The sequence below is a fragment of the Microtus oregoni genome, unplaced genomic scaffold, assembly GCF_018167655.1.
Source record: "Microtus oregoni isolate MIOR12 unplaced genomic scaffold, Mior012 000004F_ref0000308, whole genome shotgun sequence".
In the NCBI taxonomy this organism is placed as follows: domain Eukaryota; kingdom Metazoa; phylum Chordata; class Mammalia; order Rodentia; family Cricetidae; genus Microtus; species Microtus oregoni.
In genome coordinates this window covers 52,490,321-52,508,733 of record NW_024543063.1, presented here as the reverse complement: position 1 = coordinate 52,508,733, position 18,413 = coordinate 52,490,321, and positions in this window count along the sequence as shown.

Sequence of the window (18,413 nt, the reverse complement as noted above, 5' to 3'; positions counted from 1 at the left end):
GTCGTCTTTCTTCTGAGACTCTCAAAGTTCTTTTCATCATATTATTTTAAATGACAAATCATTACTGTATATATTTAGAATACAATGTGATATTACATACTTAAGATATACAATGTAGCATGATTAAACCAAGCTAATTAGCGTAATCATCCTCTCATTTACCTATCATTTTTTTATGATGAGACATTTGGAATTTAGTTATTTTGAAATATACATATATATATATATATTATTTTTTCTATAATCATACTGTTCTGCAATAGATTTCTGGAAACTTCTCAAGTCTCAAACTTTGTATCATCTGATTGATATCTCCACATTCTTTCCTGTATCAGCCTGCAGTTCTACCAACTATGATTGTATACACAATTTCCATAAGTTATGTCCATGGAGCCTGGAAAGATCCATGTTCATTGTTTGTCTTTCAGTGCAAGACTTAAGTCACTTAGCATAATCTTTGTCAGGTTCGTAAGCTTGTATTATGCATATATGCGCTCACCACATGCATTTTTAGCATTAACTTATAATAATGAACTTATTCTGTGAAGATGTGGTGGTACCTTATCTTTTAGCAGTAACCTACAACACTATTGAACACTGTCATCCTTTAGTACACATTATTGTGCAAAGTAAGAGTATTCTTTTCCTTTAATAATTTTTTACTCCCTTAAACAATTGAAAGAACTATACATGCATGGATACACAAAAATGCACATGTACTCACACACACATACATACGTAGAAAATGAAAAAGATATAAGAACTGCTCAGATTTGCGTTTCTCAAAATGCCATGAACAAATTGTTAATAGGGACTCACTTTCTTTTTTCTTTCTTTCTTTCTTTTTTTTTTTTTTTTGAGACAGGGTTTCTCTGTGGCGTATCACAGAGATACGCCTGCCTCTGCCTCCCAAGTGCTGGGATTAAAGGCATGCGCCACCATCGCCCGGCGGGACTCACTTTCTGAAAGCTGATTTGATTGTCATAGATTATAAACTGTAAAACTAAGCATGCAATGCTAATATAATTTTTTCAGGTAACAACTTCAGACTTCTCATATAATGTGTGCATTTTCATTACAATATTTGATAAATAAATTAATAGCCAAATCTGTTGATTTTTTATGAATGAATATTCTTATTACTGATAGAAAACAAAAGTAGGCCGGGTGGTGGAGGCACACGCCTTTAATCCCAGCTTTCAGGTGGCAGAGGCAGGTGGATCTCTGTGAGTTTGAGGCCAGCCTGGTCTACAGAGTTAGTTTCAGGACAGGCTCGAAAGCAACAGAGAAACCCTGTCTAAAAAAACAAAAAAAAAGAGAAATTTTTAGAGTTAATAAGTTTTATATTTGAATTCTCATCTAAACTTGAAGTAACAATTAATATTCAGTAATAATTATAGTTCCAAGGATCTCATACTAAGAATTCTCTTGACAGATCTAGAGAAAAAAAAAGATCACCAAAAACTACAGCAAAGAGCAAACAACCAAGAGAAAATCTAGTGTTTACAAGTTATAGATGAAAAATAATATCCAGAAATCTAGGGATGGTAATAACTGACTATGAGGATCACTTAATAAAATGCCATAGAATGCTCATTCACTGTAACATGAAACTATTACATATGCACTCAGTGAAAACTGTGTGTTTACCATAGCAATCCCTCTAAGACAATTCTCCATATTGCACTTTGGAGATATGAAGAGAAAATTGGAGATGAGGTCTCATCTCTTAAAACAAACAGCAATTTATTTTTATGAAGATTTTTCCCATATGAAAGACTATGATTTGACAACTCTCAGGGGCACCTTCCCAACAACTCTGACATCGTGTTGAAAGGGAAAAATTATTCCCACATGTGTCTTTGCAAAAGCAAGCAGTGTTCTGATTTTACAAGGCATTTTATTCCATTCTGTTCTTTTTGTGTTTCATAAGAGGATATCCAGAATATATCCTGAAACAAGAAACCTTTGTTTGCTTGTTTTTATTTCAATATGCATTATGTTTCGTGCCATTTCTAAGTCTTAAGGATATTGCACCTATTTTTCTCAGGCCATATATGCTTTTAGGTTGGATTCTTCTCCAACCTAAAAGCATATATGGCCTGGAGCATCTCTCACTAACCCTCTTTTATTCATAGTGTGGCAAATATTTGCATATCATCTTTTGACTCTGTTGTCTTTAATAGTAGTGTTCTTTTTATGAAAATACTTAGAGCAGGATCATTTTGCCCTTATGCCGTGGTCTACTTCACTATTGAACACATTCTGAACTCTTTTTCCCAATGGCTTGGATAAATGACGAGAAGATTATTCACTTTTATTGTTGAATTCTCAAGCACAAGCCACCAAGGTCCCTGTTTCACTCTGGGGTTGGCTTTCATAGTTCTCCAAGTACCTCCCTATACCTGTGTGCCAATGTTTTATTTCCATTGACATGTAAACTTCATCAGAATTGTTACCTTGCAAAAATTATTCTATTGTCCTGGAAATCTCGATGCTTCTCTATCTGTCTTACTATTATTCATCTACCATGTGTTATTTCAGAACCATCTCTTCACTTTACTTTTAAATTTCTTGATATTAATTCATCAAGCCATTTTGCTAGGTTATTTAGGACCTTTCTGATCAAACTTTTCTCTCAAAATTTCATTCACTTAAAACACGTTGAAAGCTTCTAATAGCTCAATTCTCCTTTCTAAAATCATTGTAATACATCTCATGTTCCTCTCCTGCAAATTTTCTATGATTTTAAAACTCTGGTTATTTTGCATGTGTGACTTTCTTTTTAGCAAAGTATCTCTGTGTAGCCCTAGCCATCCTTAAACTTTCTCAGTAGAACAGTCCGGCCTCAAACCAAGAGATGTGCTGCCTCTGCTGCTTGAGGGCTTGGATTACAGGCTGGTGTCACAATGCCTTGTTCCTAAAATTTTGACATCATAGACAGTTTATGTAAATGTAAGTCAAATTCATAAATGATCGCTCAGTGACATTAAGCAATCTTGAGAAATATATAACCTCAAAACTTTATCTGGCTCTATAAGAACAAAATAAAATCCTTTTGTATGTTATTATATTTTATATTTCTAATCAGATTGCTAAAATATTAAAGAGGAAAACTAATCTTTATTTATTGATAAATAAGATTTAAAAATAATTTGCATATATTAAACCTTAAAAATTTAATTAGAATTATTTTGCTATTATTTAAAGGAAATTTAATTTTCCTATTTTTGTTTAAATAACATGATATTCTGAACTCAGTTTAACTTTGTCACTTCAATATTGATTTGTAACAATCCTAATCTCTAGTACTTCAAACTATGAACATTTTGGAATTAGAGTCTTTATTGAAAAAATTAAGTTCACATGGCAACCACATGGGGATCACTAATCTAATATTATTGGTATTTTTATAAGAAGAAAGACTTTGGGGGTCAGACACATGCAGACAGAAGGGATTCTCCAGTAGACAATAAAGGCATGAAACAATGTTTTTTCCACATTATCCTAGCTGGCATCAATTTTGTTAACAAATCAATTTTATATTTATACTTTGAAGAAAAATAATTTTCTCATAAAACCTTGCCCAGTCTGTAATTTAGTTATAATAGTTGTTATAAAATAATAGTATAATAGATATGCAGTGCTCATGTATAAATTCCTCAAAACTTAAATTTAAATGTACTGAATATTAGAAAAAAATCTCTGTTGTGTTTTCAAAATGTTTTACACTGAGGGTCTTTTATCTATATGAGGTTTTGAAACATCACCACAGTTCACTTCCTAATGTTGTTCTTTCTATTTTTGACATTGCCTTCTTCCCACTCTGTACATTGGAATGATATCAGGGTCTTAGCCATTTTTTGAGGGATTAAAATACCAAGGTCTAAAATGAATTTAAAACTGGCACAGAGAAGCCCTCTCCAAGGTCCCTCCTTACATCTTCTGGGGTTGCTAGCATCCAAAAATCATCATGCTTGACTTGGTATAGAGCTTTTTTCCATGTCCTTCAGTGCTAGTAACTGCCAGCTTGGTCTCCTGCCTGGAAACTCCCAAGTGAGATACTGAGAAACTGGGTCCTGGGATCCAATTTGGGAATTGATGTGAGGCAGTCATTGTGGACCACAAAGAAAATAGACACTAAAGGGTGAAAATGATGAGTAGAAAAAGAACGATGGGAAGTGGTGGCTCAGGAGGTACTGAGAGAAAACACTATAGAAAATAGATAGGGGATGAATGAAAAGAGCCATCTTGAAAAGTAGCATTTGAATGCCAATAACTGGAACAAACAGGAAAGCTATCTTCTCCCTTTTTAAATGGTGATTCTTTTGCCACAACCTTTCCTTCACATTCTGACCTCTTTCGCTTTTTTCTCTCACAGTCTATAAATACCCTTGATTTCACATCTTTCTCACCAGACTTGCACATCATAACGTCACTGTCTCCGACACTGCTACTTTGTTTTATCTTTTAATAAAAGGACTGGGAGCTGAGGAATAATCCTTATTTTTTGTATTCTCAAATAATGATACAAATATTTAAATTTTTTGATTGTTTAACATTCAGTTAGGGTTTGCAGAATTTTGCAAAGCTGTATTTCATTTAGAATGTAAGTGCTTGAAGTTGGCTTAACCTTTCATGATATATGAAGAAGCAGCATCTAAGTGGTTGTTGCATGTCCTTTATTAAAAATTTTCACAACATAAGGCTGTTTAGTTGTTGCCATTTCCATTCAGTGATATTGACTCTGCATCAGCACACCTAAGTTTTATCAATAACAGAATTTCATTCTCTTGGGGAAACACATGGTAACTGTTTTATATGGAACAAGACTTTCTGATATTACCACCTGGACTGCAAATCAACACAGTCTCTTAAAATGAGCGTGTCTGACAGTCAGGGAAGCTACGAGAAATGTATTATCCATGCATTTAATTATCCAACATCTCTCCACCAAAGTACACTAAAAAGTTATTTGCATGTAAATTTTGTTGACAGTATATTATTCTCACACTGGATCTATACATGAGAGAGGACACTTCCAATTACTTGTAGAAACACAAACAACAATATTTTTAATGTATTTATTTAAGTGTTGGTAAGAGAGTTAGTTCTAGAGAATATAGTAGACATCAGTAGTCCCTGTTTTCTACTTATAAGCATGCAGCAAATATATAGTTAGCACTGATCATTGTCCATCATCACCATTTTAATCAATAATTATTTTAGAAAAAAATGTTTTTGCCACTTTCACATTGATGATTACTTTTAATCAAGCATCCTTAGCTATTAAATCATTTTAAGTTTATTTTCATTTACTCAGTAGACAAGTGAGCGGTATTCCGTTCATCATTGGTGAATCTGAAGAGGAAGGTAAGATGAAATCTGTGAGGGCCTGGGCCCATCTGGGCATAATTCCTGAAATAACAAGGTACTCTAATTGCTTTCCAAGGAAAATCTCCTATAATTCAAAGAGTTCTTTTAAAAAGTATTGCATTTTGAATTACCTCTATGTATGTTGGGAGCACAGATATTTAAAACTGCATTTCAAGAATGGAAAGTCAGTGAGATTTCTCAGCTCTTTCTCTCAGGCCTAATGATTTAACTTCCATCCACATTCTGCCCAGATTGTGGCAGGAGAGAATCAACTCCACAGGCGAGTGGTTTATGTGAATTTTACATGTCTCGGCACACACGCACGCACAGCCGCACTCACATACAAACATCCACTCCCACACAGAAATAAATAGATGTATTTTTCTTTTGAAAGATGGAAATGAATAGAAACAAGTCTCACTGGTCAGGGGTGCACAAATCCTCTCCGGGTTCATCCTAACTTCTTACTAAAAGAAACGCACAGTCTTTCAGGAAGTGTAGTAACAGTCTATGTCTGTGCAGAAACAACCTAAAATATCACTGTCACTGTACAAATCGTAAGCAGCTTCTCTTTCCGACCTCGAAGCCTGACACTGCTCTCCAGCAGTCAAGGAGACAGACTAGGACCTTAGTGTCCCATCTCCTCGCCAGTTGACATAAGAATGATATTTCTTTGTAGAATACAATGGTGTGCAGTAATCCTGCAATGATAGAGAGTTCAAAATCATGAAAATCTATTAAATTCACATTCAAAATCATGTCTGCATGCAACAGACATTTTACTACTTCCTAGAACCACATGACGATCTCCCTCTTCTCTTTCTCCAGCCCTCACTTCTTCTTCTCTTCATTGTTCCCTCTCTTCCTCTCCATTGCTTCTATTCTTAAAACAGTATTGTATAGTTCACATCATGTGAAATTCACCGGTACGTCATATATATGTATGTATGTATGTATGTATGTATGTATGCAGTAGGCTTTTGTGTGTTCACTCCTTTGAAAGATCTATTATCTAATTCCAGAATGCTTTCTTCAGCCCTAAATAAAACTGGGTATCAACTATCAGAACCAAAACCTGCCCCCATATCTTGGCAATGAGCTTTTTTCCTCCTCAATGGCTTTGCCTATCAAAAATCTTCCATATGACTAGGTTATACATGTTCCTGATTTTCTTTTTGTGGTTTTTGCAAGTTCTGCTCATATTGCATGGTAGATCAGTGTTTCAATTCTCTTCATGGCTAAACCACACTCTGCGTTGGAGAGATTTCTCAGATTTGCTTACCGAAGAATTCATAAACACCAGGACCGTTTTGCTTAACTGAGTTTTAATGGCAGACTGTAGTTCAGATGGTGAAAGTAAGGGCATTTGCCTTACTCCTTGACAACTGCACCTTCAACAGTTCCGTGGATGCTGACTTTAGAAAAAAAAACAAAGAGCAGAAATGGAGTATTCTTATTTTTGTTAAGCCATAATACAGCAATCGTCATGTGTGTCTTGTGTTCACTTGTTTTATGTGTCATGTATGTCCTAAATAAACAACAGATAGGCCCTGATATAGATGTACATAATATTACACTGGCAAGCCCCAAGCTTCTAAAGGAAAATCTCTTGCAATGAACCACAGAAAAACCTTTGTACTCACTGTGGTGGAAGGAGACATTCTCTTATAAATGACAGTAAACAAACATTCCCCTCTCTCTGAAGAAACTGGACTGTCTTTTTTATGTCAAATCTGGACTTGAACACATCCTTAAGGCTTATATGGCAGCCCTTGAACGAATTGTTCTACCTCCTCAGTCTCAGCATTCGTTAATGGTAAAGATTAAGCAATTTTAGGGTGATAATAAGAGATATTAAGAATGAGTCACCATTTCCTCTGCTGACTCCAGGGAAGGGGGGTAAGAAAAATAGGAGCGAAAGAGGTTTAGGAAAGCTTTGCAAATGGTCACACATGACTTCATAGCTGGTTCTTCTCTACTTCTAGCAAAAGTGTATATGAAGACATGATTTGAAGGCTGCCAGCCAACACATTGGATAGAACATTGTATGATGAATTCAAAGTTTCAGGCCAGAAACAAACAAACAAGGCCATCAGAAGCCATGATACAGAGTTAATATGTAAGTTTCAATATTGAACTAGCCTTCTGTTCAGGCCACATAATCGTTGCTTCATCCTGGGTTTTTTCCCCTATGGTTTCTCTGCAGGATTTTAGTATAAAATTTTAAATAATTAAATTTACATTATATGCCCTCTCATATATTAGAGTATTGTTCCACCTCTTATTTTAAAGTACTCAGTGGCTGTTTGCTAAAATCATTTTCTACAGAGAGAAAGATGTAAAGACTTAGAGCTCCCTTTTAAGTAAGCACCACATACCTACCTCACAACTGATGCCCTGGTAGAAATGCTGTCAGCTATCCTCAGAATCAAAAGTTAGGTCATGATCAGTGGCCAAGGACTGCAATTTAGAAAGGCTAAAATGCTAATTTGAACCAGTAGCAGCCACTAGCAATTGTTATAATAGATGTATTTCTTGTGTATATCTACAAATGTTTGAAATCTGTTCAGTTTCCCATAGAGTATTTTTAAAACTTCATAATGAAATAATCCACTCCATGAAAAATATCCTAAAACATTACTATATGGATTCATGAAATAGGTCTGAATTAAATACCTTCAATTTTCAATTTTTCTGACATTAAATTCCAATTTCAATTTTGAATACCTCTTTTTCTTTGGAAAATATTATGTAGAGATGATTATTTGGGACTCTACGCTGTCCTAGAGGCATATTATACGCCCGGGAGGCCCATTAGTGCACTACTTTTCTTGCTTAGAATTGTAGCTACTTTGCCAGAAATTTTCTAGTGATCTAGAGAATAAAGGATTTTCTATAGATTTTTATTTCCTTAAAATAATGGATCACTTCACTTCCCCACTAGAACACAGAACTGCTATGACCAGCTCATAAGAAGAGAGAAGGTTCATGTTGTGCTGTACTTCGAGAGGTTTCAGTCTCTCATTAGGGGACTATGTTAGATACCTTGAAAGCACAACACTGGGGAAGCCTGTGACTGAGGAAGACTACCAGCCTCTGAAGGAGGACGACAGATGGAAGGAGGAGGAAACCGTAGCCCCATATTCTTATAAAGGGCATGTTCTCTGTGTTCTGTGGTTCTCCTGCAACCTCCCATCTCTTTATGATTCCATCATTCCCAAGAGCACCAGACTAAAAATCCAAGCTATTAGCACATGGGCCTTTGAGACACATTTAAAATCTAATCAATAAAAAATACTACTGGGATATTGCAAAGCTTCATAATTGTTCTTAATTTCATTAAATTTTAGAATGTCTACTTTGTATTTGATCTTTTTTTTTGCTTTTGGTTGTACTTTTTTTGCTGTTTTTCTTTGTTTGCTTGATTTTGATAAAGGAGAAAACACAAACACAAAGAGATGATACTGAGAAATTTCCTGAGCTTGCTAACTTTTTGGCTGCTTATCAGCATCCTTGCCTCCCTGTATTTCTGAAACAAATTCTCTCTCTTCTTCAAGTAATTACAGTTTCTATTTGCATGAGCTTGACTCCATAGCTTGTTCAGTCTCTCACCGTTCTTCCCCATAACTTCCATCTTATGGCTAACATTTTGGACTTTTATATTGAGTATAAATTTCTAGGATGTAACATATATGTCTTAAGGCCCCAAGAGATGCTAAACAGAATATCTTCATCATACTTTGCTATGCCATTCACTAATCAGTCATACCTATAGCGATCACATGGAAAAATGTCACTTTTTCAACCAGCAATCCTCATTAACTTCCACACAAACATCATCTTCCCCTTCATTGTCTCCTTACTCTTGCTATTAGAAACAGAAATCTGATGTGACTCACAATGAGTTTATGCTCTTGCTTACATTTGAATGAGATAACTTCAGTTCTCTTTGCCTTGATTCTGATAAACAACATACAATGTAAATGAATCAATATGTGTAAAACTGATCAATATTTATTAAGTGTTCTTTAATTCTCACCATTCCCATATTCATCACTATCAATCTTTAACATCATCATTTTCTCATTTTTTGTTATTATTAATATATTTGAATACTGTGTACCACCAATTCAGGACCAAGGCAATAAAAATCATATTTTGTAGAGATAGCAAAAATGATGTGTAAGACTTCATCCCAGTAATACTTCCCAAGAATGTTTTATCAATAGAAGGATCTGCGAAGACTGATATTTACTATGTCCAGGGTTGACCAAATGAATCAGAACCCTGGCATGGAACTAAATCCCTTCAATAAAGTTCCAACGTAATTCTTCTCTACATCCAATGGGGAGAATCACTCTCTTACACATAGACAATGGAAGTCTATGTCTTCTAGACTTAAATTAAGAATGTTGTTACTGTTGTTTAAAAGAGAATGATTGGGTTTCAGGACAATACCTTTGCTCTGCAGAACAATTCCCAAGGCTAGAAAGTTAACATTCTGAGATAAAATGTGAGATGAAAGAGTAACTGGAATAGAGTCTGGTTAATGGAGTACTTCCATTCACAGGACTGGAGAAAACATATGAATGTTCCCGTTTTGAAGGACTGACCTATGACACAAAGTGATGCTCAGAGGTGGAAGTGTTGAGGGAAAAATAGATAATAAGCATTATAATGGAATCCATGATTCTGTTAGAGTCAACTGATAAATTATTATTCAATTAATTGAATGAGTTATTAGGAAGTGGTAAAAACTGATTAGATAGGAACTGCGTTACTAGTGGCATATGTCCTTGTTCAAATCCTTCTATTCCTATTCCACTTGACTCTTCATCACGACTTAGTGAGCTTCCATGATGTAGGCAGCTCTACTATATTGCACCAAAATCATGTTCTGTCATATGTGAGGTCCAAAACAGTAGATTCCGTTGATCATGCCCGAATACCTTTAAATCCTATCCAAAACAAATCTTTTCTCCCTTATGTTGCTTATCTTGAATTTTTTGGGGGAGTACAATGACGAAAATACTAACATAATTTTAGAAATTTAATTTAGCTCCTCCCTTAAGCCTTTATTATCATTGTAACTTTGGCAAAGCTACTCAATGCAAGTAAGAGTTCCTTTTCCTTCTTTTAAAGTGAGAAAAATATAGCCATAGGCCCTAAATGTAATAGAGTATAAAATAAGAGTTAACATTTTTAGTTAAGGTGGATCATTTAGTGTATATTCATTATTATAGATAATTATTATTGTTTTAGTTATAGTAATGGTCAGTTTTACCAGTCACTCGAAACTCCTGAGACAACTCTCCAAAGCTGACATAGACTGAGAGATGCAAAATATCATGGCCAAAGTTTCAATGCTTGTCAATGTCAAATACAGCATCTGAGTCCAGGTGGGAATAACTCGAAACTGTACTTTATTTAATGTGATGCAAAGACAGGGTCAAGAGAAGGACAAGCAAGCTGTAAGAAGAGAACAGAGGAGAAGAGTGGAGGATCCTCCTTCTCCTAGGAGCTTTATACTTTTCTTATCATCCCCCTTGCACCCAAGTGCTCTCCTGCTTTTTTTTCCTCAATTATGCCTCTGGTATTGGCAGTGCCATTCAATCTCTCTGTCAATGTCTGTCTATTCTGTAAGAGAGAAAGATAAGCACATTTTCAGAAAGAGCACAAAAGGAGCTTATAGATGTTAGTTGAATAATTATTAGAACTTGCAGACTTTATTTAAAGATTTGGATGTGAGCCCTACACATGGGAATGGAGATAGAAGAGTGGCTTCAAACTCCATCTCCTGCCTTGCTGTTATTTGCATAAGCAACAGGACACTGTGTCGGTTTGGATGAATTAGATTTTTCATAGAGAAGGTTAAGACAAGAGCAAGGGATTAGAGTATACTCTAATGAAGTGCGGAATCTACTGACGCTGCATCAATGTGGCTGAATAATTGGCTGCTTGTGGGGGTTCAGATGATTTGTTCAATTATATATGCTTTGGAAAAAACGACGGAGTGTTATCACTGGTGATTGCTATACAGCATTGAGTGAAAAATCGTTCATTAAGGATGCATATTTTGGTAGCTTCTGGTTCTCTGAAGTTTTCTGATTTGCAGCTCTAATCACTCCTGCTTATTCTCACCCATGAGTAAATTATAGGAGAAGAGCCAGACGTATTCGACTCATCAGGAAAAATGTACATTTTGCTCCCAAATAAAAAGAAAATAAAATATCACTCTCAAGTGATAAAAATCAAAAGCTTTAAAGTAAAAACTATTTGTGCTTGAAACATGTTCTTCACTCCAAATGAAAAAGGGAAATATGGACAAAATTAAATAATAAAATAAAATGACCCTCTTGTCTGCACAGAACCAAGAATAATTAAAATTCAGAGATAACTTGTGTTTCATGCTTTCACAATCTCATGTTAAATTTGTGGGATGACTCCATTAATGTTTTGATGCCATTTTATCGCTAGAATATTAATTCTGAGATTAGGCAGCATAGAATAGGGTTGCCAGAAATGTGTGAGTTCATATACACAATAATGTATCATATGTATCATAATATATCATGTACTTTAGCAAGACCTACTCCTGTGGGGATCAAAAAATAAACAAGGAACAAAAGAATGCTGAGAACTCTGTGTAGATTCTTCAATTTTGCGCTTCCTTTGAAAGTTTGTGACTTGGTATCATTTAAACTTTAGATACATTTGGTATAAAGATTATAGAATGGACATCTTCATTGAGGCTGCACAGCACAATGATCTTTTCTACAAATAAAATTTCACAGGTTAAGTTAAAGGACACTATGTTTTTAAAAGAACTTGAGGAAATAGATTAAGCATTAATTATTTATATTATTATCATTTCGTAGTAGAAATTCTTTCATTTTTCCAGCAGTAAAAATGAGTTAGTACAACCATTGCATCATCAAGTCTTGTCTGCTCACTATTCTAGTGTTATGCCAAGCATGCAACTGCATGCTCCAACATTATTGGTGAGAAAAAGCATTCACCTCTCTCTTTCAACTATTCATCCAAGAAATATTTACCTTGTAGATGTCAACTTTTACCTATGTTAAACAATTGCAAACCAAGTGGCAAAATTCCCTCTTTTGAAATATGAATTTTAATTATGTGACAACATGCTGAAGCACTCTTCTCCAATAATCCAGTGTTGTTCTGTTCCTTCCTAGAATATATTAAGCAAATTCCATCCCAATAGGTTACTTGTTTTATATTATAAGGCTAACCTTGGATTTTGAGCCTAGCCTTCAAATTTCCAGACTTCTTTCTTATTTTGTGGTTATCATTTACCATGTGTCTTCAGTACCCTGTGAACACCAATATCTTTATGAATAAAATGAAGATGACCCTGTGTTTTAGGGACTATCTCAGGTTGCTCTTAAGTGGATCCAGTGAATAGTGTTTTTATTTTTTTGAAATGCTTTCTGACTCGTATGAATGGCACTTATTTGACATGCTTCCATTTTTCCAGGTTCTTTGCTCTTTGCAAATGAGAAGTATTCTTTACTTTGCCCCCATTTACGTGTCCCTTCTGTCTACATTTCTCAACCCAGGGTCACCCCAACTCAGGGATTTGGTTAAACAATAGTACATCTATATTATGTTATATTTATGTTATATTTTAAGGGCTGTGTATCAAAATATAAATTTTTATATAATGGTTCTTTATCTTCAAAGGTTTTCTATTGAAGGGCTGATCATTGGTTTTTCTGCACCAGAGCACAGATTACACTCCAGTGCATTCCCAGCTGCAATTGTGAAGGAAGAAGGGTAACGAAGCATGCCTGGAGGAGCCCGGGCTATGGTGTGAAACCATCATTGTATTTATGTTTTTGTGAGATTCAGACAACCAATATTATCCAGTTATCACAGTCAAATACTAAATCAATCTGTTTTTGCTATTATTCATACATTACAAGGTTAGCATATAGCTAAGTATACAAAATCTCTCAAATCTCTTCCTTGGTTAGTCATCTAAGGTGTCTGCCTAGCAGAATATAATAAATTGTGTCCATTTTATATTTGATAAGCTATCATCAGTTTTTATGAATTACATCATTAAACTATATTAGCAGTTTCAAACTGTCATTCCTTAAAATAATTCAGGGGAAACTTTTCATGGGTTGAAATTTGATCTAATCTAGGACCAATGGATGTAGCAAAATGTAAGTTCTTCTTGTGATGAAAGAGGCAAGGTTTCTCACCAGGTTCAGTTCCCTGGGCTTTGCATCTATCTTCACTGTCGGCTAGAATGACAGGTAGGGAAAATTCATTTGATTTTCAGTAACTCTTCTTGCTCACTCGTCTCCCAACTTAGAGACAAATGCCTGACTGATTGGCACCTTAGTCTCTTTCAAGATATCCGTGAGAAAATGACACCGCTCAATTTCCTGGGATAGGCTGTACCCAGTCAAAATAAGAAGCACAATCTTTTATTTAATACACATAGACCCCATGACAGCATGGTACTTTTCTGCTTATCATCCAAAAACACTCAGCTAGTTTGAAACAGCTTCTCTACTCCTTGTAGCTTCAATCATACAGGAGATAGGCAAAGGACTTACTAAGCAGAGATGCTGCCACAGTATGTTCCTGTGCTGATAAGTGTCAGAATGTGGAACCCAAGGTGTTCTCAGAGCTAGATCATTTATGGCAGAGCAACATATCAATCTGTAGACAAAAGTAGCCTGTGAGGTGAGTGCTAACCATTGGGACTGGGTATTTCTGCAGTAATAAGGCAGTTGGCAAAGCCGTCTTCTCAGCAGGGAAACTAGAAAAGTGGCCACTAATTGCTGTGCTCTAGGAAGCAGTTTTTCCTGTCTTTAATAAATAAATAGTGGATGTTGACACTGCTTCCCACAGATGTGCATCCAAAATGCCCTGGCTTCAAGTATTCCTTGCTGTCCCTCAATGTTCTCTCCAAGCCCTTATCTATATCTAATTGGGGGTTGGCTCATTTTGAAGTTGTTACCACTTTCTGCATGACAGCAGGCGAAAGTGAAATCTATTTTTCTTTCTACTCAAAATTGTCTTGTAGTACAAAAATTTTTTTTATCAGATTTGTTTATATTATTGGTTTTTATTTTCTGTTCGAGGATTATATGCATAAAATTGCTCTGAATTTGTTCTAAGGTAAAACCAAACTATCAGGGGGAATAATAACAGCCTATTTCCCTTTCTTATACATCTATTAAAATAAGTGTTTATTCAAACCAATGAAAATTCTTGGATTATCGTTCTTCTCAAAGACTCTTGTCTTTGAGTTTTTATTGCTGTAAAGTGACCAGAGCAACTCTTATAAAGGAAAACAATTCATTAGAGCTGGCTTACAATTCCAGATGTGTAGTCGGTCCATTGTTGTCATGAAGGAAAGCAAGGCAGCATGCAAGCAGACATGGTACTAGAGAAGGAGCTGGGAGTTCTGCCTCTTGATCCACAGGCAGCAGAAGGAGTCTGTCAAAGCGGGCATGTTTTGAGCATATTTGTTGGGAGGCCCTGCTAGTTTGAGGTTGCAGTCCACCATGACCTGGCAACTCTCTCTGAGCTTGGCACCATGCAGGGGAGGGCACAGGCGCATTATTCATACTCTCTGTCTGACCTTCTTTTGGAGAATGTCTCTAGGCCTGGCTGCGTCACTTATCTCAAGTATGGCCCTTAACACAGTTCCCTGCAAATGCTACCCCTCCTCCATTGCCTGCTTCCCATATGCTAATCAGACATTGTGCTGGGAGCCTTACACTAGGACCCTGCTGTTACATATGATAACTAGACATTGTACTAGGAGCTTTATGATAAGAGTGTCCTATGAGGCCGCGTGTTCGTTTTTCAGTCGCCCAACTCCCGAAATAATAGCACAGAAACTATATTATTTGCAATACTGTTTGGCCAATAGCTTAAGCGTATTTCTAGCTAACTTGGACATCTTAAATTAACCCATTTCTATTATTTTATATTTTGCCATGAGGATTGTGGCCTACCAGCAAGGTTCTGGCTTGTCTGTTCCCAGCGGCGGCTACGTGACGTCTCTCTGACTCTGCCTTCTTTCTTCCAGCATTCAGTATAGTTTTTCCTGCCTTGCTCTATTCTACCCTACAGCAAGCTAAGTCAGATTCTTTATTCATTAACCAATAAAAGTGACACATATACAAAAGAACTTCCCACACCAATAGGAGTGTGCTGCCCAACACAAATTAGGTGATGTCCCAGCTGCTGTCCTTGCCCTCTTGTCTTATATCTCTCCCTCACTCCGGAATGAGGCTGAGCTTTAACACTGCACCTGTCTCAGGAAATGCTATTTCAGCTGTGTTCACAGGCCAGACAAATCCCTGCTTGTTGCCCCTGCTCTTTCTGTTCTTGTGATCTGGTGGTCAATGGGCCATGTGGAAGGTGAGGAACTGCACATTTATGAGACTTCAAAGCCTGACCCCACAGTGAAAAACTTCCTCTTACAAGGCCACACCTACTCTAACAAGGCCACACCTACTAAACTACCACTCCCTATGGGCCAAGCATTCAAACACGTGAGTCTATGGTGGCCATTCTTATTCAAATTACTATACTTCTATTGTTAATATTGCATGAGATGCAAAAAAATAACAAAACAAGCAATAAAACACAATTTTCTCAGTTTTTCCAAAGGCTCCTTTAAATTTTTATTTAATTTTATTTCTGTGTATAGGCATATGCCTGTTTATTTATACATGTGCCCCATACCTGAAATTTCCACAGACACCAGAAAAGGCTGTTTGCTACCTTAGAACCAGAATTACAGCAGTTGTCAGGCACCAGATGTGGGTGCTAAGAACCAAACCACAGTCCCCAGCAAGAGCAGCAAGATTCTTGGATTTTTGTTGCTCTTCTTTTGTCTTTGAGGGAATAACTTATTTTCCATTTTTATTAATCATGGGTTTTTTCCTCACACAACATAATATAAAAATAGTTCCCCTTCTCTTCTCCACCCAGTTCTTCACTGCTTCTACACTTATTAAGATTCACTCCCTTTCTGTCTCTCATTATAGAAGAACAGGTTTCTTAGCGTTAACAACAAAATAAAAAGGAATAGAATATAGTAAAAAAAAATCAGCAAAAATCCATCATAATGAAGTCGCACAAGCCAAACCAGAGGCAAAATAAAAAAGACCCGAGATAAAACACAACTTTTCCATGTTCAATGATTTGTATGGGTATTCACTCCAGCAAGTGTTCTAAACTATTGGGACATCTTTCAGACCCCATAGGTTACTGGTTTCTTTGTTTTAAAGATTGCAATGTGGTGTTGCATATGTAAGAATAGTTCACTAAAGAATATTTTTCTGGGCGCTGTCTGCAATTAAACAACGTGCACAGTGAATTCACAAATTATGAATATACTTATTTTTTTGTAAGCTACACTATGGAGATTTGGGTTTTTCAATCAAAATGTCATCTTTAATGTAATTAAATGAACTTACCATGCAACATAAATGAAAACAGTTGGGTCACAAATAACAGAGAGAAAACTTAGAAGAAATAAATTTAAATCACCTGTTGTAGTAGATATTGTGCATAACTCAAAATTGTAATAATTAAGAGGAATTAGGGTGGTTAGGAATACAGATCATAGCCAACTGAACAAAATAAATCACAAATTCATGATCTAAAACAAAAATTAGCAATTATATTATATGTGCAAATATTGTAAATTAATGACTAAAGTTAACTATTTTAATGTTGTTTTGGAATAATGTAATCAGATGAGGGAAGCAAAATTAGGCATTTACCTTATGTAGAATTAAAAAATATTCTAAATATATGAGTATTAAAACTAACACTATTCAAGCATGTCTGTAATAAAATGGTTTTCCTGTAGTACACAGATTGGATCTTCAGATTATGCAGGCAAAACCTATAACAGTAATGATTATTATTTTTTTATTTTTTCAAATGAATTTTGGGGAAATAAAAGACAAGAGAAAGACAAGGCAAAGATTGTCATGAGCTTCTTTGCTAAATATGTTAGCTATCAAATATTTTTTAAAAGTTGATAACATTATTAAGATTAATTAGGGAAGATTACCCTTCCTCTTTAAGTAAAGAATAAGCAGAAAACCCAGAGAATAAAAACTAAGAAAGGCAAAATCACAGAAGAAATGCTGATTTGTATATATGTATCTATGTATTTATGTGTGTGGAGTATGTATACAAGTGTATGCCTGTTTGTCACTGTAAATTCAGGTGCACAGATGTCACAGATTATATGTAGAGAGAGGCCAGCCATGGATGTTCATTCTCACAGCCTACCTAATCTGAGAAAGCTATTGGTTGTTCCCTTCTACAGTGCCAGTCTTCCATCTCTCTGAGATGCTGGGGTTATACACTAGAATTACTGATGAAAGTTACTGAAATCAGTTTTATGTGGATCCTAGGGATTCAAACTCATGTCTTTGTGCTTGAATGATGCTGAATCATCTTCCCAACCTTTCAATAGATGCTTTAGTCAGTTAAGGAAATGTAAGAAATTTCACCATTTTTCATATGTCCGTCTGCATGGAAAAATACTTTAAAAAATGTGACAATAATTATCATTTTTGATAAGATACTACTCTCCTTAGCAAGAGGATGATCCAGACAAATAAAACTAAAGTAATTCCTAGTGATAGGAAAGTTCTTATAATAGTTCTAACAGTCAATATTGAATAATATAATATTCTATATGGTGCATTTCTTGTAAAAATTGCTCAGCCAAGGAACTATGACTAAATTGGGGTATGTGCATACAGTCTAGTCAAAGATAACACTAACTATAATAACAGCAACAGAAAACAAGAATAGAAGTTGGTACACTATCAGAATCAGAAAGAGTCAAGAATAAGGGGACCTGGGTTTTGGGGGATAGATATGACTTGAGCCTTTACAATTTGATCAGCTCTCTCATGTGATATGATAAATATGGAAAATATTAGGGTGAGATTAATCCACAAGTCGTTATAAAATTTAATGTAAGATGAGGGTAGGAAGCTTCAGAATGT